Below are 25,619 nucleotides of genomic sequence, written 5' to 3'. Positions count from 1 at the left end.
TTTATAGATTGTTTAAATTGTGCAAAATATCTTGGTGTTTTCAGGGTAATGTTGTGTTCCTCTTTTTTATTAGGTAATATTTGTTTAGCTAATATGGCTATAGTGTATATATTATCTTATAATATGAACAAGGAAGAAGAAAAAAAAACGTGTTGAACATTTGTTCATTTGGTACTGACGTGACAAGTTTGATTGTGAGCCAAGAGACACTGTGCCATATAAAGTCGAAATAAGGACAGTCATTCTAGTAGGCATCCCGCTATTGCCACCTGTCCAGAGGAGATATTTTAAAAGTTGCAGCTATATAAGTTATATATAAGTTTATATAAGTACTTGTTTGCTCGGTTAAATGCATGAATTAAAGCATATCTGAACCCAACAACAAATCTTTAATATATTGCAGCTTACCAGTCCATAGATGAGCAACACATTTCCTGTCCTAGGGTTACAATGCTCACTTGTCATACTTTTCCTGTGGAGGAGAAGCGTTGCCACCCTGGGCTGTTATTCTCATTTGGACTACAAACTCCTCCCCTTCTCCATATCTCCAGTACATAGGGAGGAGGGATTGTGTAGTTCTTAAAAGATAACTTGGAAAGCTGAGAACATATTTTGAGATTTTAGTCAAGTACACAGGAATTTCTGAGAATACCTCTACTATCTAAGGGTCCTTTCACACGGGACGGATCCGTGATGATCCACCCAGTGAACATCACTCCGTTGATCCCTGCTGAGCCGGCGGATGACAGGGTGGTCCCTGCATGCTGTGCAGGGACCGCCCTGTCAGATCTCCACTCTCCCCTATGGGCGGATCAGATGAACACGGACCATCTGTCCATGTTTATCCGATCCGCTCTGCAGATGGATAGAAAAATAGGATTTCCCTCCGTATGCAGAATCGGACCATAGCAGGGACGGATGATATCGGGTGTCAGCGGATGTTCATCCGCTGACACCCGCTATCCCATAGGGATGCATGTATGTCCGTATTTCATCCGAAAACGGATGGATGAAATACAGACATACTGTCCGCACGTGTGAAAGGGGCCTAAGGGGTGGTAAGCTATAATATATTAAATTGTGGCCCCTAGGTATATTTTAAATAGGGACTGCAGTCCACAAATACTCACCGCTTTTTCAGTGATGCAACGTATGCACAGTTCAGCGTGCATTTTAAAGAAGTTGTGAGCAGGAAGGTAAGAAGCCTTTAGACATGGGGGTTATGTAACTATACCTGAAGAGTGCAAAATCTGGTGCAGCTGTGCATGGTGGCCAATCAGCTTCTAACTTCAGCTTGTTCAATTAAGCTTTGCCAAAAAACATGAAAGCTGATTGGTTTGTATGCAGAGCTGCACAAGATTTAGCACTCTCTAGTTTTAGTAAAACAACCCCATAGTGTCTCTTCTACTTTTTTTTCTTGGCAAAGTTCCTATTTAGGTGAGAATGTCATTTCCAATAAGTCTGATCTGCTTTCAGGGTCATGCTTCCCATTGCCACTGTTCAAATCCATAATAAAGAAACAACTGCATGCTGTATTAGGGGCTGTGCAACTAGGGCTTATTTCATCTCAGCCATTTACAAGCCCACCAGAGCAATGAGGGAAATGGGGGTTTGGACATTTATGTTATTTTCAGTTTTGGGCCTGTAGCCATTTGAATAGGTTTTTTAGGAATAGGATTTTCTGGTGTCTGAGGCTCAAAGGCACCACATCCCTTTGGAGAAATTTAAAGCATATGTATAGAGAAAGTGATGGTATTTTAAAGGTGCCAACACAATTATTATAAAATATCCAGAATTTTATTATAAACAATAAAAATAGCAAATTCATATAAAACAATCATAGAGAATCCATGCGGCTACAATACAGATGCAGTAGCTTCAGCTCAACATGTTGCGTCAATATGTGGCTTCTTCAGGATACTTTAGAAATGCTGCATGCACAGACTGGGAATCCCTTTGAACTCTCACCAGATTGGTGTGTCACACCAAGTGCCTCTTGGATGTTGATCTTTTCACATTCCACGTAAATGATTAAGGACTTATGTCTTAAAACAATTCATCATAACCCATTACATGACATTCTTATCAATTGAACTGCATGTGCATCATTGAAAAGTGGACTTTTGCTGCGTACACACGGCCGGAATTTCTGACAACAAATGTTCGATGTGACCTTTTTTTTTAGAAATTCCGACCGTGTGTAGGCTCCATCGGACATTTGTTGTCGGAAATTCCGACAACAAAAATTTGAGAGCTGGTTCTCAAATTTTCCGACAACAAAATCCATTGTCGGAAATTCCGATTGTGTGTACACAATTCCGACGCACAAAATTCCACGCATGCTTGGAATCAAGCAGAAGAGCCGCATTGGCTTTTGAACTTAATTTTCCTTGGCTTTTTTCACTCAGCCCGCTAGCTGAATTAATAAAAATGTATAACCTATGGTTAGCCTTATGCCGCGTACACACGACCGGTTTTGCTGTCTGAATAAACTCCGAAGGTCTCTCCGACGGAACTCCGATGGAATTCTATTCAAGCGGTCTTGCCTACACACGGTCAACCCAAAGTCCGACCAAAGTCCGACCGTCCAGAATGCGGTGACGTACAGCACTTACGACGGGACTAGAAAAAGGAAGTTCAATAGCCAGTAGCCAATAGCTTCCATCTCGTACTTGCTTCAGAGTATGCGTTGTTTTTGGTCCGTCGGAACAGCATACAGACGATCGGTTTTCCTGGTAGAAATTGATTCTGTTGGAAATATTTAGAACATGTTCCATTTCTAGGTCCGTCAGAATTTTCGAAAAAAAAATCCGTTGAGGCCTACACACGATCGGAATAGACGATGAAAAGCTTCCGTCAGACTTTTTCTGTCGGACATTCCGCTCGTGTGTACACGGCTTTAGTGTTGAGCATTTACATACCCAAAATATCCTACAGTCCTTCTCTATAGCTTTGAAAACATTTATTAATAGACCTCCTAGAGTTTACATACACTTGTACAGCTTCAGGTGACATTCCCTCTGTAAAAGCAGGCCATGGCCTGAGGCTGCAAAACAGTCCCAAACCACGATGGCCTGGCAGTTGGGCAGTTGGAGAGAGGCTTTTGTCTTGTATGGCGCTCCTTTCCCTCCAAACATAACTGTCAAAAAGTTCAACTGCTGTCTCATCCTTCCATTTTGCTAAAACCATTGTGGAACATCCAGGTTGTCCTTTATATATCTAATTCACATGACCTTTTTTTCTAGAGAACAATGGTTTCCTCTATGGTATTCTTCTACAGACATCATTCTGGTTTATTATCTTATGGAGACAATTAAACAAAGACATTGTCAAGGTAAATAGATGCTTTTTTTCCCCAGAATGTTAGGAGACTGTTAGAAGAGCTATATGCCCTCTATACCTTGATAATTTGTCTTACTTTTAAGCGCTCAGAGCTTAGACTTTTTTTAAACTATATTTTATTAATTTATTATTAATCATCAGACAGAAAGTGCAAATAAAAGCATAGTAATAAATGCAAAATGGTCCTATATCAAAATGGTACAGTGATATGTATGAATTCCTCTTTTTTAATGGAGTATATAATGTATAAGTAATAAATGCTATTACAGCTCTTGTTTTAATGTACTCCAAAATGTCTTTTTATGGTGTCCAAGGACAAACCTTTTCTGAGAAGCAGTTGTGTTGCTAGACCCTGGCCATCAGGGCATATGCCCCAGATCTTTAAGGGCTCATTTACACTTGCTTCGGCTTTCCGACAGGCTTTGTTAAAGCTCTCTGAACGCTAGTCCAAGCCCAAGCCCCTGTCACTGAATAAAATGGTTAGCTTACAGTCCTGTTTACACCTCCTTTTGCTTTGCTTTGGCTCCGCTTCAAAAATTATACCCCATGTAGCTTCAGTAGTGCTTCAAAGCGTCTTCAAAGCCTCCATAGAAGTCTATGGCAAAGCTCACTTGAAGCCTCATCGAAGCCTCATCGAAGCCCCATCGAAGCTCCACTAAAGCCTCATCGAAGCCCCACCAAAGCCTCATTGAAGCCTCATCAAAGCACAAAGCAAAAGTAAGGTCTAAACAGGACTGTAAGCTAACCATTTTATTTAGTGACAGGAGCTTTGACTGGCATTCAGAGAGCTTTAAGCCTGTCCGAAGCCTTGTTTTGAAGCAAGTAAACTAGCCCTAACTGAGTGCCCTTTTGCACTAATTATTGCCATCATCCCATGAATCATTTGGATCATTTGGCTTTGTATGAATTTCTGCAAGAAATCCTCCTAAAATTAGATTGTCATACTATTACATAATGGCAGTTTTGTTTAACACTATTTAACATTGTTCTTGTATTTTTTAAAAACAATTAAGGCACTTGAAATTCTGTGAACCTTTAGGATAATGGCATTACAAATAAGAGTAATTGGACTAATTCAGAGAAGACTAAAGACGTGGTTTGAAGGTACTGGTAAAAAAACACATACAATTTAGTTACTGACAGAGCTTGCACTTCAGAGGTGCTTCTAGAGTCCTAAAATACCTGGGGCACCCCAGCACATAGACTAAAATTTCTTAGGGGGTTGATGTTCACTATTGATATTGATAGAAAAAATAAAAAATAAATCTCTGTGGATAAGATTTTAAATTTTGTAAATATGAGTACATGACTCAAAATAAAAATCAAAGGTATAAAACTGCTTTAAAAATAATTAATAATTATTAATTATTAAAAATAATTAATAATAATAATTAATTAATAATTAACAATTATTAATAATATTATTAATTATTTATTATATAATTAATAATAAAATTAAGTTGATAAAATATATGATGTTCCAAGCAAAATATGCACATAATACATGGTTTAAATTTTTTTATATTGTTAAAAACTGAGTATTAATTGTTTAGAAACAAATAAATATGCATTGTAAATACAGTAAAACATAGAAGCCAAGTAGTTAGTTAATAAAAACACTAGATTTTCTAATTATCTACCTAACATCATTCTTAAGCCTAGTACACACAATGAGATTATTGGACGAATGATCATTCGTTTTGTTTGCACGCTAGTCTCCATATCGAAAATGAATCGGGTTACTAAAGTATGGAAATTCTTGTACTACAGAATAAAAGTTCAGAAGCAATGTAATGTATTTTTGTAACCATGCCCCCTTGGGGGTTGCTGAAAGTTGCCAGGCCTCAATGAACTGCCTTTGCGGGTAAGGGCCTCGGGCCTCTGTGCCATAGAATAGTTTGGGTGCTAGTTGTCCTCTCCTCATCTACCACTCCAAGATAACTCTTTTCAGGCCCTGCCAGCCAGCATGGCTGCAAAGACCCCTTTCCACTGCCCTTTTCCACAGTCCTCTCTCCACTGGTTCTGCACCCATCTCTCAAACTGCAATCTCCCAGTTCTCTCAGGCGTGCCACCCCAGTCCTCCCGACTGTGCTCACTCACCAGCCCTCCTGGCTGTGACCAGTAGTCCTCCTGGAGACTCTTAGAGTGTTTTCTCCCGCTGTCCTCTCTCCTGCTCTCTCATGTGCCTCTGATTCCAGGATCTCTTCACTCCTCCCAGATGCACCCAAACCCCAGCCCAGTGGGCCCAACAGCTCCCTGTGGGCCCAATAGCCTCCACAGCCTCTCACTCCAGCTCTTCCACCCAACAACTCCTCCTCAGCTGCGCTGACCACAGGTATTTAAGTAGGCCTGCCCCCTGCCAATCCAAGTTGGGGATTGGTCAAGGCTTCCCAGACACCTCAGGCAGCTCCACCTCTCCTCCCCTCCTCTCCTTCCAGGACCTTCTAGAAGGAAGGGGAGTTGATGGTGATGCCACCTGTCAGTCACTCAACTCACCCTGAGCCACTCCCAGCCCAGAATGAAAATAAACAGGCCAAGCCACCAGCTAGGCCTGCCTAAATTTTCCTACCCTGTCAAAAATCCTCACCTCTAACACTCACTAACTAGAGGGTGCTACATTTGTATTGTATTTTCAGACAAAAACTGTACTGATTAAATGAAAATCATAATCGTTTGTACGATATTCTGATCATTTTATTCTCATACGACAGAATAAAAATTCGGAAGTGATGTAATGTATTGTAGTATATTTGTATTATATTTTTAGATGAAAACTGTACTAATTAAACGAAAATCATACCATCTGGTATTGTATGAGAAAAATTTTTGTGTTTGTCCCTTCGGAAATTTTCGGACAATAGCTGTGTACTAACGATCAGATTATCGTACGATTGCTTTGAAAGCGGTATTTTTTGTACGATATTCTGATCTTGTGTATGGGGCTTAATGGATTGTGAAGGGAAAATGCAAGGACCTTAATTGTTTTAAAAAAATATTAAACACATGACATTGTTAAATAGTGTTAGACAAAGCTGCCATTATACAAGAGTAGGACAACCTCATTTTAGGAAGATTTCTTGCAGAAATCAATGCATATCCAAATGATTTATAATCTTTTTCTTGCAACATACAGTAGAAGTATATATTGGAGAAAAAATATGAAATGTTTAGACTTTGTTATGAAATAGGTTTGGAATATAAGTACCAGAATTATATTCACTCACCTCTGCACCTGCTAGAGGATCTTAACTGTGTATGTGTCAGGAGCTCAGGCTTCACAACGACAAGAGACTGAAGTTCACTTCTCAGTATTCATACTGTTCACTATTCAGCAATACTTACAATATCCACTGCCACTATCTCATTGTGAAGTGTGTATCGCAGTTAATTATTAATATTGTGGTTAAAATCCTACATGGTTTAGATAGTGAAGTAACCAGGACAAAGGGCACTATGCAATCCATGTGCAATAGTAACTATTTTAGATCTTACCCCTACACTAGTTCAAGATCACCGACCCATGAGAAGAAGGGTGCCGGCATAAAGTGGTATAGTCTTTCATTGATCAGAGGACAGCACAAAATTACATTTCAGTTAAAGGCATTTCCCACTGTTGAGCTTAAACGGCAGAGCTCAATTGTACACACTGCACCCGGTCTGCAGTTGGAGGAAGTAGGGCAGCAGGACATGACATGAGCATGCTGCTTCATCAACGCTTACTTGGCATTGAAAAAAGGAACTTTAATAAAACGCCTCTTGTGGTATTCTACAAATGCAGGAAAAATAAGGAAGTTACCAATTGCAATCAGATTATTGATTTAATTATTTAAAGTGCACTTTGTAAGCTGGAAAGGATGCACATTAGTGATGTAAATACCCAGCCCTCCTATTTTTACCCTCCCAAACATCTGTCATTTTGCAGCAGCTGGAAGATGGAATGAGAAAAGTAAGAATCTTTTCGCATCTCTTTTATTAAATGTCCACCATAAACATGATTTAAACCTGGTTGCCATGTGCTGTGATTTTTACCTACACTTTCTGTTCTACCATTTTTACAAAAAGCCACTATTTTGTCCTAATTATTATTATGGGTACTTTTATAGCTCCATCAATTGGCATATTTATTATACATCAGTACCTGTCCTCGAGAGCTTACAATCTAAGGTTTCTAATTCACATTCATACATACTGTCACGTACCTTACAGCAGAGTCTGAAATGACAAGGGCGGCCTCTTGCATGGTCCCGGTCCTAGCACCCCTGGAGGTTGAGACAGGAACTGCTAGGGCAGCGGAAGGGTGCAGGTGCCTGCAGACAGGTGGCTGAAGATAAGGAACACCGGAGCCTTCGTGGAGGAGGTGGGACACTGATCACTGGACTTGTCCAGGAAAAGTCTAACAGGATCACTTGCAGGGTCAGGAACAGGCAGGAGTTGGCAACAGGCTGGCAGTAAGGTACACAATCGGAAAGCAGGCTTGTGGTCAGGGACAGGCAGAGGTTGGCAGCAGACTGGCAGCGGGGTATAAGATCAGGAGACAGAACCGTAGTCAGAAGTCCAAGCTGGGGTTGATGCAGGGAGCAGAGGCAGATAAGGATGCAGGGATAATCCGAGAGAGTGGTCAGAGGAAACTGGGTGTTCAGGATAAGGATCAATCAATCAGGCAAGACAGCACAGGTACACAGGGACGAGCTGAAGACAATCCAGCACTGACACTAGGTAAGCTCTTCATTTAAATAGGGCGCCGTGCGCCATGATTCGTTGGCGTGTGCACACGTACACTTGTTCTTGTGGGTGCGCCAATGTGCATGCTTGGTCCGGGGCCCGTTCGTTCTTGTCTACGACTTGACATACGCACGTTTGTATCGGAGGAACGAAGACTGACGGCTGGCGCACAGGAACGAGTACTTGTTACGATGGTTCTCTGACACATACAAATACTGGGGCCAGTTTAGACAGGAGCCAACTTACCTACCAGAATGTCTTTGAAGTGCGGGAGGAAACCGGAGCACCCGAAACCAATGTAGGCACAAGGGAGAACATGCAAACTCGAGGTAGTGTCATTGTTGGAATTAGAACTGACCCTAGTGCTGCTAGGCTAACCACTTAGCTACTGTGCTGCCTTACTGCCCTACTGCCCTAATTGAGCTTCACATTCCAGCCAGCAGCTTGCTAGTTATACAGATACATTTCAAGAACACTGCAGAGCATCCTTTCTTAACTAGGGTTCCTCTTGAGGTTGCAAGGGGTTTCTTGAGCAATGGAGAACTTATCCCGACCTACACTGACCAGCAATGCAAGAGGGCAGTTTTCATCTGGCCACCTGCGTAATAGTTTATGTCTAGGCTGAGCACTAATGTTAGGGAAAAGCACAATTTTTACTACCTGTGCAACATTTTTTATATGTATTTATTTCATCTCAGGATTATTATTGAAAATAGTTTTGTCATAAACAGCAGGAGAGTGTTGAAGGTAGCTGCAGTCCTTCTTTTATTTGAAACTTTTTACAAATTCCTAGGCATACTAATTCACAATGAGCTGTGGGTAAACTGTTGAGACCTGGAAATCATTTCAAGGGTTCATTTGGGGTAAAAAGGTTGAGAAAGGCATGTGAACTGTCCAGAAAGCTTTATAGATTTTAATATTTGTGGGCTAAAAAAAAATAAAACCATACACAATAATCACAAAATTATATCAACTGTCATTACTCTTAAAGAGTAACTCTACTTTTTTTTTAGGAAAGACCAATTCTCTCTGGGTGATCAATGCACATTGCAGGGAAATATAAAGCGGAGTTCCACCAAAAAGTGGAACTTCCACTATTCTGCTTCCTCCCCTCTCCTGTGCCACATTTGGCACCTTTCGGGGGGAGCGGGTACCTGTGTTTCACAGGTACCTTCTTCCCACTTCCGTCGGACCTCGATGCGGCGGGGTACGTCTGAAGTCCGGTCCCCTCCTCCATCCCCTGCTTCCGGACCAGTAAGGGAGCGCAGCGCACTTTTGCTCATGCGCAGTAGGGACCCGGCTCTGAAGCAGCAAGGCTTTACTGCCGGGTTCCTTTACCAGCAATGGCAGCAGCAACCAGGGCCGGACTGGGAATAACATCCAGCCCTGGAAAAAATTTCATACCAGCCCCACAGCATTATTATACCACCGCAACAGCATAACGTCATTGATTTCTTGTTCATGAAAGGGAAAACCATAAAATGCACATTTGAAGAGTGTATTATATATAGATAAGACAGATATGAAATCACATAGGGCTTTATATATATATATATATATATATATATATATATATATATATATATATATATATATATAAGCAAATTCCAGTTAAAAGTGGTAAGTGATCAATCATCAAGGGGGACCCCAGGAACTCAGAACGTGGGAGGGGGGGGGGGACCACCTTCCGCAGAAAGAATACACTAAGGTAAGGGGGGGTGGGTTACTGATATAAGGCTGTGCTTTATATCGGTGCCCCCTTACATTATCGTATTCACTCCCCCCTTACATCAGTGACCCCCCCTTCAGACTGGCCTAGCGGTGCTGTCACTGACCTCCTCTCAGGTGCACCGTCCCGGCGGTGCTCCCACTCTTGACTCCTCTGCAGACTCCCTCAGAGACTGCAGACATGATACAGGAGATGGTCAGAGACTGCAGACATGATACAGGAGATGGTCAGAGACTGCAGACATGATACAGGAGCTCAATGCAGCCTCACCAGTGCCCATCAAATGCAGCCTCACCAGAGCCCATCAAATGCAGCCTCATCAGTACCAATCAAATGCAGCCTCATCAGTACCAATCAAATGCAGCCTCACTGTGCCCATTAATGCAGCCTTACTGTGCCCATCAATGCAGCCTCACTGTGCCCATCAATGCAGCCTCACTGTGCCCATCAATGCAGCCTCACTGTGCCCATCAAATGCAGTCTCACTGTGCCCATCAAATGCAGTCTCACTGTGCCCATCAAATGCAGTCTCACTGTGCCCAGGAATGCAGCTTCACTGTGCCCATCATTGCAGCCCCTCCTGTGCCCCATGGCCCAGTCAGCAGTCCCTGTCTGTGGGAAGGTGTGTTGTTGATGCTCGGTACAGTACCTTGCATGCCAGCAGGATATCCATGATGGCCAACAGCAGGCAGGGTCTGTTCTCGTTTTGGATGGGGACAGTGCTCCTTCCAGAGGATCTGTTTGCTGTGAGATGGAGTGGTCCCTGGCCACCTGCACCTTCAGCCATCCTCATTTTCCGGCCCCAGTCAGCCTGTCCTCTGGTCCTGGGGAAGTGGAGAGCACTGGGTGGGAGCTGGAAAGAAGGGGGAGCAGAGAGTACTGGCGGGGTTGGAGAGCACATGGGTGGGGGCAAAGAGCAGGGGGGAGTGGAGATCACAGGGATGGGGAGCGGAGAGCGCTGGGGGGGGGGACTTGAGAGCACTGGGGGTCCAAAAAGAACAGAGGTGGAGAGCACTGTGGGGGCTAAGAGTGTGGGGTGGCGAAGAGCACTGGGGGAGGGGCAGAAAAACAGGGGTGGAGAGCACTGGGGAGTGGAGAGCAATGGGGGGAGCTTGAAAGCACCAGTGGGGGAGGGGCAGAAAAACAGGGGTGGAGAGCACTGGGGGGGTACAAAGAGCAGGGGGGAGTGGAGAGAAATGGGGGGAGCTTGAAAGCACCAGTGGGGGCCAGAAAGAACAGGGGTGGAAAGCACGGGGGACTGGAGAGCACTGGCGGGGGTTGGAGAGCACATGGGTGGGGGCAAAATGCAGGGGGGAGTGGAGAGTACAGGGGTGGGGAGAGGAGAGTGCTGGGGGGGAAGCTTGAGAGCACTGGAGGGTGAGCCAAAAAAAACAGGGGTGGAGAGCACGGGGGCAAAGAGCATGGGGGGGGGCTGGAGAGCGATGGGTGGAGCTTGAGAGCACCAGGGGGGGACCGAAAACAGGGGTGCGGAGAATGGGGGGCTGGAGAGCACTGTGGGGGGCGGAGAGCACTGGGGTGGGGGCTGGAGAGTGATGGGGAGAGCTGAAGAGCACTGGGGGGGGAGAAAGAACATGGGTGGAGAGCACTGGGGGAGTGAAGAGCACTGGGATGGTGGCTAGAGTAGGATGGGGAGAGCTGGAGAGCAGGGGGGGGCAGAAAAAACACGAGTGGAGAGAACTGTGAGGGGGGGGGCTGGAGAGTGTGGTGAGGGGAGGAGAGCATGGGGGGGAGCCAGGGAGCACAGGGAGAACTGGGGGGGGCCAGTAAAAGAAGTTGGATAGGAGGATCGGCGGGGGGGCGCATATAGAGGAAATTAGCTTTCTATATTCCTCCATGCAGCCGCTGAATACTTGATTCTCCTCCTCTCCCTCCTGGAAGTATTCAGCGGCTGCATGGAAGAATATAGAAAGCTAATTTCCTCTATATGCGCCCCCCCGCCGACCCTCCTATACAGGCACACAGGGCGGACTGTACGGGCGGGCATCTACTGGATCCCTCTCTCCTGCGTGTCACGGAGCTGGCTGGGTCTGTGTTCGGCGGCCGCGCTGTAACATGGTCCCGCCCCCCTAGACCGGCTCGTGTGATAGGCGGAACACTGATTCCATCCACTATCACACAAGCCGGTCTAGGGGGGCGGGACAGTGTTACAGCGCGGCCGCCGAACACAGACCCAGCCAGCTCCGTGACACACAGGAGCAGGAGGGGAGCACTGCAGCCGCAACTCAGGCGGCCTACCGGGAAATCTCCCGGTATCCCGGTAGGCCAGTCCGGCCCTGGCAGCAACACCCGACAGCTGATGGAAACATCGGCTGGGGTTCCGACATCGCTGCACTCCAGAACAGGTAAGTGTCCTAATATTGAAAGTCAGCAGCTACAGTATGTGTTTGGAGGGCTGAGCAGAACTCCATTTTAACAAATGTTGTTGCATATTCCTATCTGTTTCTGCTCTGAAAAAAAAGCTGTTTGTCCTATGTCTTTTGAATTCTGCTTATCTATGAGAGGAAGGTTACAGGGTCTGCATTACTTTAGAAGTGATTTGCTAGGGATAATCCATCCCAAACCAATTTTTCTCTCCCACAGATTAGTTAGCAGCCAGTGTCAGCAGAGGTTATATACTGCCCACAGACCATTTCTCAATATGACCATAATCAAGGTGATGTGGCAATGACCACACCATATCAACTGTATAGGTACGTTGGGAGTTCATACAGGCAATTACATTAAAACCCTTTTACATGAGATGGGTCTTATTTTGCAGGCATTATTTCATAATATAAATACGGTTCCAAATATAAACAGAAACCCCTAGCTGTTCTCTGAAGTTCTAAAAAATTGACTGATTGCCACTGTTTGCTGATTGCCATTGTTTCTTTGATTATTATATTACACACACACACAGGTACATACACCCTTTTTTTGGTCAAACCATTCTCATTCTCAGATGTCCAAAGATCATAGTGTCTACAGCCAGGTTTACACATGAATCTAAACAAATGTTCAGAAAAATAATACAACTTGCATTACAAATTACATCTTAATATTCAAAATTTTTAGACCTCCAACTTTTGGTCAGGCATGGACAATTCACACCCCTACCTGCTGGGAAACTACCAGTCCCAGAACACCAGATCTAACCCTGACTATGCCTGACTAACAAAGCAACCCAGCATTCCATGTAGCTGCAAATTATTCTGCTTTTCCCTCCCCCTACATTGTTAGGCTGGGAACCAGAGCAGCCTGTGAAAAAATCCTTTTCTCATGCTCGCTGTGCTGCTGCTCTGTGTTAGTCTTCTTCCCCCAGCTCACCCCTCCCCTCCTGGCACCAGAGCAAAGGACCAATCAAAGAGCAGGATACCTAGCCAAGCAATCTCATAGACTGTAATGCAGAGCACTTGGGATCATGGGAGATGTTGTTCAAAACGCATACCTCCCAACTGTCCCAGATTCGCCGGGACCATCCCTGGATTTAATGCAAGTCCCGGCGAATTAAGGCTGAGTCCCGGCGTGGAGCCCAGCGCCTGAACAAGTGCCGGAAAGTTCTGCCTCCTCTGATGCTGCTCACTATTCTCCTACTACTGTCACTTGTAAAAATGGAAGCGCTACTCTCCCAGTGGCCAAACAGAACCCCCCCTGTACATCTCTATAGGAAAGCAGAGGAGGGAGGGGGCAGGGAAGCTACACACTACGGCCGCTATCAGCTCCTCAGCGGAAGCTCCTTCTGATACAGCATATCTATGCAGGCTACCGGGGTGAGTAAGTTGTAGCTGCTCTTTTGCAGCAGCCCACTCTTTCATGCATTCTTGGGAGAGGATTTGTGGGGAAGAGAGCTCTATAATGGAATGGGGGAAGGGGGAGAGCTTGGGAGTGCACAGCACAACCCTCAAATCTAGTACACCTCTCAACCCTGTACATAGCACACCTCTCAACCCTGCACTCTGTACATAGCGCACCCCTCAACCCTGCACTCAGTGCATAGCACACCCCTCAACCCTGCACTCAATACGTAGCACACCCCTCAGCCATGCGCTCTGTAGCATGCTCCTCAACCCTGCACACTGTGTGCAGTGCGCTCCTCAACCCTGCACCCTGTATGTAGCATGCTTCTCAACCCTGCACTCTATATGTAGCACACTCTTCAACCCTGCACTTTGTATCTATTATGCTCCTGAACACTGCACACTGTGTGCAGTGCGCTCCTCAACCCTGCACCCTGTATGTAGCGTGCTTCTCAACCCTGCACTCTGTATGTAGCACACTCTTCAACCCTGCACTTTGTATCTATTATGCTCCTGAACACTGCACACTGTGTGTAGTGTGCTCCTCAACCCTAGACTCTGTATGTAGTGTGCTCCTCAACCCTGCACACTGTGTATAGTGCGCTTCTCAACCTTCCACTCTGTATGTAGTGTGTTCCTCAACCCTGAACACTGTAGCGTGCTCTTCAACCATGCACACTGTGTGCAATGTGCTTCTCAACCCTGCACTCTGTATGTAGCGTGCTTCTCAACCCTGCACTCTGTATGTAGCACACTCTTCAACCCTGTACTGTGTACGTAGCGTTCTTTTCATCCCTGCACCCTGAATGTAGCGCACTTCTGAACTCTACACTTTATGTATCCTAAACCTGACACTGACTGCAGCACTCCCCAACCCCTGTGCTCTGCCTTACACACCACTACACTGTATACACAATACTGTACATTATATACTTCTCATCAAAGTGTTCATTGTCTGAAAGGTTGCTGGCTGCTAGTCCCTGACTATTTTAATGAAGTTCTTCTTTAAGGTAGGCTCAGACAAAGCAATCAAAGCATATTTTATAGGTACAAGGAAGCCTGGGTTGTTTAACCAAGCCCCTTACGCCCCTCCCAGAGCTAAGAGTTCGGCCACACCCACATTTTGCCACAGCACACTACGTGCACTACAGGTCAATTTCTCCCTCAAGTGTCCCTCATTCTGAAGTTCAAAAGCTGGGAAGTATGCAAAACGACATCTCAATAAAGTAGGAATTGACTTTCTGAACTAAAAATCCAAACAGACTTGGAGCAGGAGGAGGGCACATGACTGTTGCAAAGCATGCTGGGACATGTAGTCCCTTGAAGATACTGTTACATTGTATAGGATGGCTGCAGAACTACAGATCCAAATAGACTTGGGACTCAAGGAGGAGACAAGGGGAATCCCTTTACTGTCTGCCCCGGAAAAGTTCCGGACTTGGCACCAGACCGGGGAAGGAAGTGAATGTCCAGGGAGTTCTGAGCCCTAGGGCACACACCCAACAGTGTGGCCTACTCGTTGCACCCACAGCCTTACAAAGTGGGTTAGCTGCTCATCATCTATGCCTACAGCCATACAGAGCAGGTTCACTGCAGCTCAAGCCACTGTTTCAGGAAGGGCTCCTCTGCCGTCAGTATCCACAGCTGAAGTGCAGGATTGGTGAGAAGGGTGCTAATCCTCCAATCAATTTGCACTGCAGAACCCAGCCAGACTCTAGCTAAGACAGTTTGCCATCCTGTTCCTTAGACACTACTGTGCTTATGCAGCATACCACTGAGCAGTGCCACATCACCTGTTCTGGCTTACCCTATTAGCTCAGATCCACTTAACCCCTCTCTGCACTTCCTGCTTATCATCTTCATTACTGTTAACCCTTGTTCAAGTTCTTCCTGCCAGAGCTCCTCCTCAAATCATCACCTTCTTCAACTGGGAGAATCTGGAAGCCACTCAGCATCACCATTAGTGCTTCATCAAAAGAACTCCAACCATGCCAGCAGAAATAACAATTTTTTTCCTCATTTTGGAGATTTTTTTCCTCCCTGTTTCATAGTATTTGCAGACTTGGACCTAGCAAAGTCACTCTAGAGCCGAGGGCAGCATAGCCTTTGGAGGTTTATTCTATCTGTCTCCGGCTGCCCTTATGATATTCTAGATGACACTGTTACAGTTTAAGTTGATTACGATGATCGTAATTATCCTGCATTTTAAGTGTATCACTACAATTGCTTTTTGTTTTACCTTTTATTCTTGCCTACCTTTACCCACTTTATTTTATGACAATATATTAAGTTTGTCATACTAACCGGCCTGGTGCTTGCGCTCTTTAAAATAGTATATTAGCTACGTACTAATGTCACTGTCTGTTATCTCTCAGTGAAATTGTGTTTGTGTACACAGCCTGGTGTGTCAGAGGGGCTGAGGTCTTTGAGAAGGTCAAGGCCAGCAACAGAGGACCCATCTTAGCTAGCGGCTCCTATGGGGGTAGTGCTACACACATATGGAATACAAAAGCGATACCATGTAAATCTTTTGAATAACTGATGCTTTTTTGCCTAACAACTCAGTGACCTGACATCCTGCAGCTCACTGGTGTTTTCTGACTGTACATCATGTCTGGTCAGCCCTTAGACGGAACACGTGCACAGTTGTTTGAGGTTATAGTGTATATAGGCTGAGATATGGTCCATTGTGTGCAGCCTTTATATGTTATATTGTCCCCTTTGTTGGTTGTTCTGCACATATGTTATTGGGAAGCCCCATCCTCCAGCTCACTTTGAATGACTGTGAACATAGGCTGCTCATCTGCTGACCTTGCAGTGCACAATGCGAAGGGCTTCAGCCAGTCTGTAGCACACATCCTATTTTAAACCTCCTTTTATAGGCAGCCCATGAGATGAGAGCCTTACTCGGCCTGTCACGCTCCCCCCAGGCTGTGCATGAGTCCTGCTGGATATGTGTAATCCCTGGACACCTCTTATTTGATGAGTGCATGTGCAAACATCAGACAAGCGCTTCCACTTAGCGGAAAGAAGAGATGACAAGTTACCACCTCATCTCAGTTTCACATATTAAAAACAATAGGCAGCATCCTAGTGCTTTTAATTCTCCAGTACTTTAGGTGGTCCTCAGAAAGAAAAAAAATCCTGATTCAGCTTTTTGTTATAGCATGTTTAACCTTGTAAATGCAGTTATGTCTGACAAATTTGTATAATGCCCATTTTCAAACAAATATACAAATATCAATGACCCAAAGCCTCACCTATCTTCCTAAGCAAAATCCAGGTTATTTGTAGATATCGGGTTTTCATGCCTGTGGCTGTGACTGATGATAAAACACAGATTAAATGTGCCCTGAGAAAAGTGGAGAGTGAAAGAGGAGCATAATGATTTTGCAGTTAACACAAAGAACATTGGACCTGTGATTATGAACGCTATAACCTTCAAAGAATACCTTTTGTCGTGTTGTAGAGTGAGAGTAGAATATAAACGTAGGCAGCATTTGATCTGAATACTAAGAGCATCAGCCTTTCAGTGCCAGCTACTGTGTCGAGATACAGGCAGATATGTTGAATTCTGCTTTCTGCTTTTCATATCCGCAGTTTCAAGGGCTACATTTTTTTTTTGTTTTTCTTAAAGTGGACTTTAATTAGAAAAGGCTGATGCTATCTGGGAATGTTCAGAATTCAGGCTTTTCATTCATTCATTTATTTGTCTTCCAGTTAGCAAGATTACTGAAGCATGAAGCAGATGGTGATTTTATGGGTTAAATATATAATCATTTGGTTGTGTGCCTAGGTGATAATTCCTTTAAGTCAATGATAATTAATAGTTAAAGTATAAGTAAAGACAAAATGGGTTTTTTTTCTTCATTTTGGATACCAATGGGGAAAGTGGACTTAAATGAAAAAAGGGGAAGGTTTGCTATGTTTAAAGCTAAACTTCAGCCAAATCATTTTATTTTTTTTATGATTTCGTGTCCGACTGTCCGTTAGGAGCAGAAGACCAGTGCTATACTGTGGTTCACGTATAGCAGTCACCTTTTGAGAATGCTAAATATGCATGCAAGAAAAGGGGGTCGCTAGAAATTTAAAGTGGATGTGAACTCAGAAAATGATTATTCTCTATTCTTTAGGGAATATGTAGAATTGTTAATCATGCCTAAGCAGTACTCAGAAAATCTATCCTTTGTCCTGAAATTCCCTCAAAAATGATCAATGGACTTCCTTGCCTGTGAGGGTGCTTGGGTAGTAATGTCCCTGCAGCCTCATAGATGTAGATCTGCAGTGTTAAAATGGTTGTAAACCCTGTTACACCACTTGTACCTACAGGTAAGCCTATAATAAGGCTTACCTGTAGGTAATGTAAATATCTCCTAATCCTGCACGGTTTAGGAGATATTTACCATTTGCGCTTGCGCCAACGTCATCGGCGCAAGCGCACTGAAGAAACGGCTCGATGGTGCCGTTTCTAAAGGGCCTGCGCTGTGACCGGCGGCTCCTGCATGCTCCCGCGAGTGACGTCATTGTGGCTCTGGACAATCACAGCGCCGAAGCATGCGAACCCGGAAATAACTCCGGGAGACACGTCACCAGTCACAGCGGTGTACGGGGACCGCTGCAACAGCTTCGATCTAAGGTATTGCAAAATGAGTTAGTATGCAATGCATACTAGCTCATTATGCCTTTGTCTTGCAGGGGTTTTTTTTTTATATGGGTTTACAACCACTTTAAAGGCGCTGCTAATCAATGAGACCTGAAATGAGGTTTGGTGACATTACTACTGATCTGCTTGCTGGAGAAGAATCTGTACCTAAGGACCTGCACTGCATGAACCTCTTTGCTCCTACCGCTTTCATTCTATGGATCAAGAAGCAGCAGAGGAGATGTAGAAATGACAGAACTCCAGAATGAAAATAGCTAAAGCATGGAGATCCTCGCACTTTCTCTTTACCAAGGAGACAGCAAGCAGCACAATAGTGAAATAACTAAGGTCCCATTCACACCTACACAATGCATTGCTTTTTTGCGCCTTTCATTCATGTTTGTCGTGCCACAGTATAAGGCAGCTCATTTAATTGAATCGGCTGCCCTATGTGTGACAGATGCCTTTTTTTGGCAGTGAAACCTGCATGTTTTTGCAATGTGTCTTTTGGTGTGTTTTTTGCCACAAATGTGCGACAACTGCTACCCGTGTTTGGGGTGCCATTAAGAAATATGCAATGCACAGTTTGGTATGTTTTTGCACGTTTCTGGAAAGACAAGGTGTGACTGCAGACCTAATCTCACTCCAAATCCCATGAAAGAAGCAGAGGCAGCAGTGCCTTAAGGGAGCCATAGACTATACAATTTTCTTTCCTTCCACTCTGGGTGTTGGTGTTGATGGGGAACCCCCCCCCCCCCCCGCAGCACTGTTGTATTCTGCCACAGTGATCACTGCTGGCCACTATAGCTGCTAGCAGTAATCACATGCTAAAACTCAGGCTGTTTGTTCTGAAGTCGGTCGATGTATCATGGATGATTAACTGATCCATCTACTGTATGTCTGGCTTTAGATGATCTCACACCGCCGATACACAGCTATGAGGTTTCAGACAAAGGATGTGCTTTGCTATTTTTCAGTAGTAATTCAAGTTAAAGGTAGATTGTTTTCAGGGTACTGCTTTTAGTGCAATTAACATTTCTAAGGCTGGGTTCACACCTATGCTAATTGGATGTGGATTTCCGCCGCATCCAATTCGCATAGCAGGAGAATGTGATCTGCTCTCTGTGGAGTATCTCCGGGGCGGCTGCGGAGCGCACTGCACAGAAACGCTGTGCATCTTTGGCTCCGTTTCAGGGCCGAATTCAGGCAAAGATTTGGCCCTGATTTGTCCCTGAAATGGAGAACAGGGACGCACAGCCCTCCTTTGTGATCCCCGGCCGGTTTAGGTATGAACTGAGCCTAAATGTTCGCTATGCAGTTGCAAATCTAAAGCTTAGGCACAATTATCATTTCTAGATGTTTGCTGTAAGAAGTTGAATTCCTGTCCGCTTGCTCAGGCTTTTTAGTAAAGTACAGAAGTTTTCTATTTCTCAACCTGTAGACGTTTTTATAAATTCCCTACCCTTTTGACCTAATTGATACCTAATCTAGATTAGTAAACAGAAGGTAATCTTATTGTAGCTGTTTCACAGCTCTGAAAATGACACTCTGGCAGAGAGACAAGTAGTGTTGTGACAAGTTCATTGTGTTCTTCTGTCTATGACAGCTTAATATTGTTGCAAATAATAAACAATGAACAAAACATAATAAATAAAATAATAAATTATTATTCTTTAGCACATAAAAGGACCAATGCATGAAAAGTGTGCTATTAACAAATGTTCTTGATGCATATAAAGTAAGCATGGTTTAAAAGCCATGTATTATTAGCTGTTTGTCTTGCCCTAGAGACACAGCAAGAAGTGAGAGGAAATCCCCTTAAAATTGAGGTTAAAATTTTGATTACCCCAGCATTTCATATTCCTGATATGTATCTGCTGTACCATGTACTTGTATAAAAACCTATCCTGTTTTCTTTGTATTGCTTCCTTTATGTGAAATCCCCAGTGTTCTTGCCAGTCCCTCTGCTTTACTATTAAAAACTGACCACACTAAGCAGGCACCACACTGTGGTCAGTTCCCTAGCTCTGCTGGGAACTCAGCCTGCTCTCCTCCAATGATCAGACTTGTCCTGACAACCCCCCTCTGCACAGCCATTCACTGAGAAGCTCAGTGTACTGTTGCTTCTCCTCCACCCAGCTCTTATGCAGCTGACAACAGAGGGAACAAAGGGTATGTGATCACTTATAAAAAAAAGGAAAAAAGGTATTTATAATGTTTTTATACACAAATGTTTTCTCTTTCATTTCATTTTTAAATTGAATGGGTTGTTTTACAAGGTGATAGTTTACAATCACTTTAATTCCCCTCTTTAACAGTTGTCTCCGTAACAGGCATCCCCAAGGAAAAATTGTCCCCCCATCTCTTGTTCTGGTCAGAACTCTAACTTTGGATTTCCCATCATTTTCTGAAAATAGTCACCAAGACAAATAGTCTGAATATACTTAGTGGGGACACAGACAATTGTCTTAAACCAGTATTAAACCCAAAAGCAAACTTTTATTATATTGCAGCTTATCAATGCTTAGATGTGATGGCTGCATTTGTTTCCCTGTTTAAGCTTTGTTTTCTTCTATTTTCATCTGACCATCCAGCCAGCAAGTCTGTTGTTTTACAAAAGCAGCTCTTATGTTTGCATGCAAAACCTTTATCCCAAAAGGAAAAAAAACTGTTGTGTAAATGCTTATAATGTGTGGCCTGAAGTTTTGCTTTAATTTGTTAGTGTATCTAAATCTGCAAATATGTTTAACACTACCCTCCCCCACAGACTGACAATTCTGCTGTCTGCTGTGCCTCCTGTTCTCATTCCTCCAGAGTTGTGTCTCACTAATACAGGAGGTGTGTTCCTAGCCAGATCACCAGGTAAAAACTGAGGGAAAAAAGTCAAAGAAAAGAAAACTGCAACAGCCACCACATCTAATCACTGGTAAGCTACAATGTAATCAATTTTTGTGTTTCATTCAGTGCTATACAGATTTGAGGTGCCCTGTGACTTGCATACCAATAATAACTGCTCCTGGTTACTAAACTGGGCTTGGACTCCCATCATTAAAACCAGGGCCCTGAAGAAGGGGGAGTTTGTCTGACCCCTGAAATGTGTTGTTTGCCTTATTTGTGCCGTGAATCACTTTTAGGCCTCTTTCACACGGGGCAGATCAGTCATGATCCGCCCCGTGAACATCCGCTTGCTCAGCGGGGATAGCTCCGCCGATCCCCGCTGAGCAGGAAGATGACAGGTGCATCGCTGCACACTGTGCAGCGACGGACCTGTCAGAGCGCCGCTCTCCCCTATGGGGGGATCGGATGATGACGGTCCGTAGTGTCCGTCGTCATCCGATCCGATCCGAAAACGGAGGAAAAAGTAGGTTTTTCCTCCGTTACACTTTTCGGATCGGAGCGGGTCGGATGTCAGCGGACATGTCACCGCTGACATCCGACGCTCCATAGGGATGACTGTATGTCCGTTTTTCATCCGAAAACGGATGGATGAAAAACGGACATACGGATCATCCGTGTGAAAGAGGCCTTAGGCCTCATGCACACTGGACGTTAAAATGACGTTAAAAAATGTCAGTAGCTTTGCAGTGAGTTTTTCAACTTATTTTCAACGTTTTTGCAATAGCGTTTTTTAGCTTCTATTAGCGTTTTTTAGAGTTTTTTGTGTTAGCATTTTAGCGTTTTTTTTTTAATAAAATTTTTTAAAATTTTTTTTCAATGGATCAAAAAATTATTGATGTTTATTAGCATTTATCAGCATTAGAGTGTTTTTACAGCTGAAAAACATCTCTCAGAACCCACTAGTTTTTTTTTTTTTTTTTACTGCTCAAAAACGTCACTGCCCAAAATTGCTGATAACAGCCTATGTGTACATGGACACATAGGATAAAATGATGGAGAGTTTAGTGACTGTAGAAAAAAATGTCTACTGCCAAAAACAGCTGCTGTAAAAACGTCAAAAAATGTCCAGTGTGCATGAGGCCTTACCATGAAATGATTTTGGACAATTGGATATTTGTTTTGGTGCTGTTATTAGACTGTTTACCTGTGGAATCTCAAATTTGGGTGACCCCCATTCCTAAGGGGGTCCCTTGATCTGTAGAGAACTGCTAAACTAGAGCTATTATGCCCAGAAAAAAAAAAGATAATTGCCTGCTAGGAATTTGTACCCAGGGCCTCTTTTCCATCTTTCTGTGGACTATAGCAATAAAAAAGGAACAGGAGTTCTAATGGTTTGCTAACCAAAATTTCAAAAAAAACATTTTTTGACTATACATTTGTTTATACACTCAAGACCTCCAAAGTACCACAAAATCTTTGTGGCAAACATCGGGAGATATATCAATGCTATGGATGAACCCCGTCTTATAAAATGAACCCTCAGAACATTATACTAGGAAGAGTGACTGTGCTTGTCTAGTGTTAAAATGACTTCCTTTTATAGAAAATCGGCTTATGATTCCACAAGTCAGCATAGCAGTCAGAGTGCTATAAATATAAAATATGCTAAATATTTATTTCCCATGTCTTGTGTCACATTCCTGCTACTTTTCTGGGATGATCCACAAACTAAGACACTTTATCTGTTTCTTCTTCAGAAAGATGTGGAGTGTCTCATAGTCGTGATTAATGACTGTCCTTCAGTGATAAATGAAGTGAAGTTATCACACTGGAAAGATTGCTTTTACAAATGTCATTCAAGATCACCGTTCAGGCTAGAATAGAAATGAAGAGATGAAGAAATGAATGTGGGTTTGTAAAATAAGAGTACAAGGCTTATCTTATTGGACGGCCAAAAGGGGGGAGGGGCAGGGAATGGTTGGGTGTGGCAGCAGGATCCAGCAGAAGGGAGAGGTTGATCGAGGGTCAGCGTGGAAGACACTTGCCCACCCTCCCTCCCCTTACTTCGCTATGTGGTTTTCATGGGTTGTTTTATGTATTGTATTTCCTATAGGTGAGTTACTGGTACTGCTGCTGTTTGTGTGGTGGGATGTTTACTGCGCCAATCACATGGGATGAATAGGAGAGAAGGGTCAGCATGGATTGGCGCAGTACACATCCCGCCTACACAAGCAGCAGCAGTAATAAGATGCTCTGCCTCTGGGTTCTTCCTTAACCCCTGACAAAAATGGGGGGGGGGGGGGCTGGGAACCATGGGGTAGGGGAGAATAGAGAGGGGATAAAAGGGGGAAATGGATAAGAGATGGGGGATGGGTAGAGGAGAACAGGAGTGAAACTGGGTGATCCTGGTTTGTATAGGGATACAGAAGGAGGAGGATTTGTGCTAGCATGAGGAAAGGGGGAGGAGAGGCAAATATATGGAGATCAAGGGGCTGGATTCTGGCCATTTGCAATGTTTGTGTATGGGGGGGGGGGGGGGGGTAGACAACACCTGTCTGAAGGTGAAGTACCTCCAGAGAAGACTGGGAGAGGGGAAGGGGAGTGAGGGAACTAGTGAGGGACTATTGTTGGGAAAGTGTCAGGAAGAGAATTCCAGTCAGCCCGGGAAGAGGCTGTAAATTAGCTTGGCAGCTAAATGTTGGCAAACCGGCTGGCTGGGAGAAGGTAGCAAGGGTTAACAAGGACCTGACAGGGAAGCATTGTGATAGGCAGAAACGGATGGATCTTTGTGAGGATAAAAGGGAGCAAAACAGGATATTGGCTGAGGCATGGAAGAAGATGCCGGGGTGGTAGAGAGCACAGAAGACTGCTGGAGATATGAGAAACGGATAACGTGACTGACTTGTAGGAGATGCAAAAGAGCCGACCAAAGCGAGGGGAACTGTTGGCAGGACAGTGACTGCTGGGAGGAAACTTCAAGGCACCCTCCATGCACCTAGGACCCCTGGGCAGTTCCTAGAGGTGCCTGTATATTAAGATATTAAGAGCCCAACTCTCACTCCAGACACATCCACCTGTTTTGCCACAGTGCCCGGGGGGACAGGAAAGTGCTGGGGCACCCAGGCACACACGGGGGGGAGGGAGAATATGTGACCCAGACAGGGAAGTGGATCAGTGTGGTGTGGCAAGTACAGAAACGATGCCCTGTGTGTCTCTCCCTCTGGCATTCAGCTGCTGGAGGGAGAGACACACACAGTAGTGGCTGGTGCTCAAAATTCAGAGAAATACTAAAACAAAAACATCAATTGCAGCCGCTGTGCAATCAAATGCAGCCACTGTGCCCATCATAGGCAGCCACTGTGCTCATTATATGCAACCAACTGTGCCCAGAAAATGCAGCCAACTGTGTCCATCATATGCTGCCACTGTGCTCATTATATGCAACCAACTGTTCCCAGAAAATGCAGCCACTCTGCCCATCATATGCAGCCAACTGTGCCCATCATATGCAGCCTCTGTGCCCAGCAAATGCAGCCAACTGTGCCTATCATATACAGTCTCTGTGGCCATAATATGCAGCCACTGACCGCCTGCTGTCCACCCGGCACTTACCCCATCATGGTGGCGGGTCAGGCAGCGGGTGACAGTGGGACGGGTAGCATGGGTTAGGCAATGGCTCCTGTGTCCTCCCTGAGTCTCCTCTTCCTGTTCTGCTAGGCAGCCAATGGGATGGCCTCTGCCTTCAGCCAGGTGACCGGTATTAGATCCGCACCTCCTGATTGGCAGAGAGGCGGTTCAGTGTTAGAAAAGCAAATATTAATTTGCTTTGCTAACACACCTGGGTGGACTGCAAGTGCAATGCTCAGCGTTCGCAGGTAACCTTTTTTGAAGCCTATTAGAGCCTATGGCTCTAAACAGGTGCTTCAAAAAAACACCCCCACTGTAATTCTGTAATTCAGGTGCCCAGCGTCCGAAAAGGGGCCGGGCGCCTGAATAGGGGGTGGCTACAGTGGCCATGGATCCATTTTACATAGAGGGGGTCGCTGGAGAGAGGAGGCGGCGCCCATGTGCCCTTAATGGATGCAACTGCCACTGGACACACAGGGCATCGTTCCTGTACTTGCCATACCATACCGATCCGCTTCCCTGCTGGGCCCCCCTGTGTGCCTGGGCCCCCTACAGGAGGACTGGTGGTCCTTCCTATCAGCTGCCCTGTGTGTATAGATGCACACCAGCATGGAAATAAGACAAGCTTTATATAATAAAAGATTATTAATAGTACATACATCCAATGTACAAACAGGTATTATCAGTAAAGGGCTCAATAGGCGTTCTGGTGAAATTATGCACATATATTGGAGACACCTCTAGAAGAATGTTGCAGCAAAATTCAGTTGTAAGGACCCCTGAGGATGATCACAGTGTGGCCTCTGTCTTTATGTCAGAGATCTAAAGACAAATCAGCAGCAATGGGGAGATCCTCCAGCTGTTGTCCAATAAGCCTGGAATGTAGCTTCTCACACTTAGAAACCATGGTGTGGCACTTGAA

The 25,619-nt window shown here is 44.5% G+C and overlaps 1 long non-coding RNA gene across 1 annotated transcript in view; it reads right to left on the bottom strand.

The window, feature by feature from the left end:
• The window catches only part of LOC141139904 (uncharacterized), a 38,961-nt gene extending 32,257 nt beyond the window's left edge, over positions 1-6,704 (bottom strand). The window contains exon 1 of the long non-coding RNA XR_012243830.1: positions 6,567-6,704. This is a non-coding gene — a long non-coding RNA (uncharacterized lncRNA). The remainder of the gene's footprint in view (positions 1-6,566) is intronic.
• Between the last annotated feature and the right edge of the window lie 18,915 nt (positions 6,705-25,619).

The sequence above is a fragment of the Aquarana catesbeiana genome, linkage group LG01 (assembly GCF_042186555.1).
Source record: "Aquarana catesbeiana isolate 2022-GZ linkage group LG01, ASM4218655v1, whole genome shotgun sequence".
Lineage (NCBI taxonomy): Eukaryota > Metazoa > Chordata > Amphibia > Anura > Ranidae > Aquarana > Aquarana catesbeiana.
This window is presented reverse-complemented; position numbering and strand designations above follow the sequence as displayed.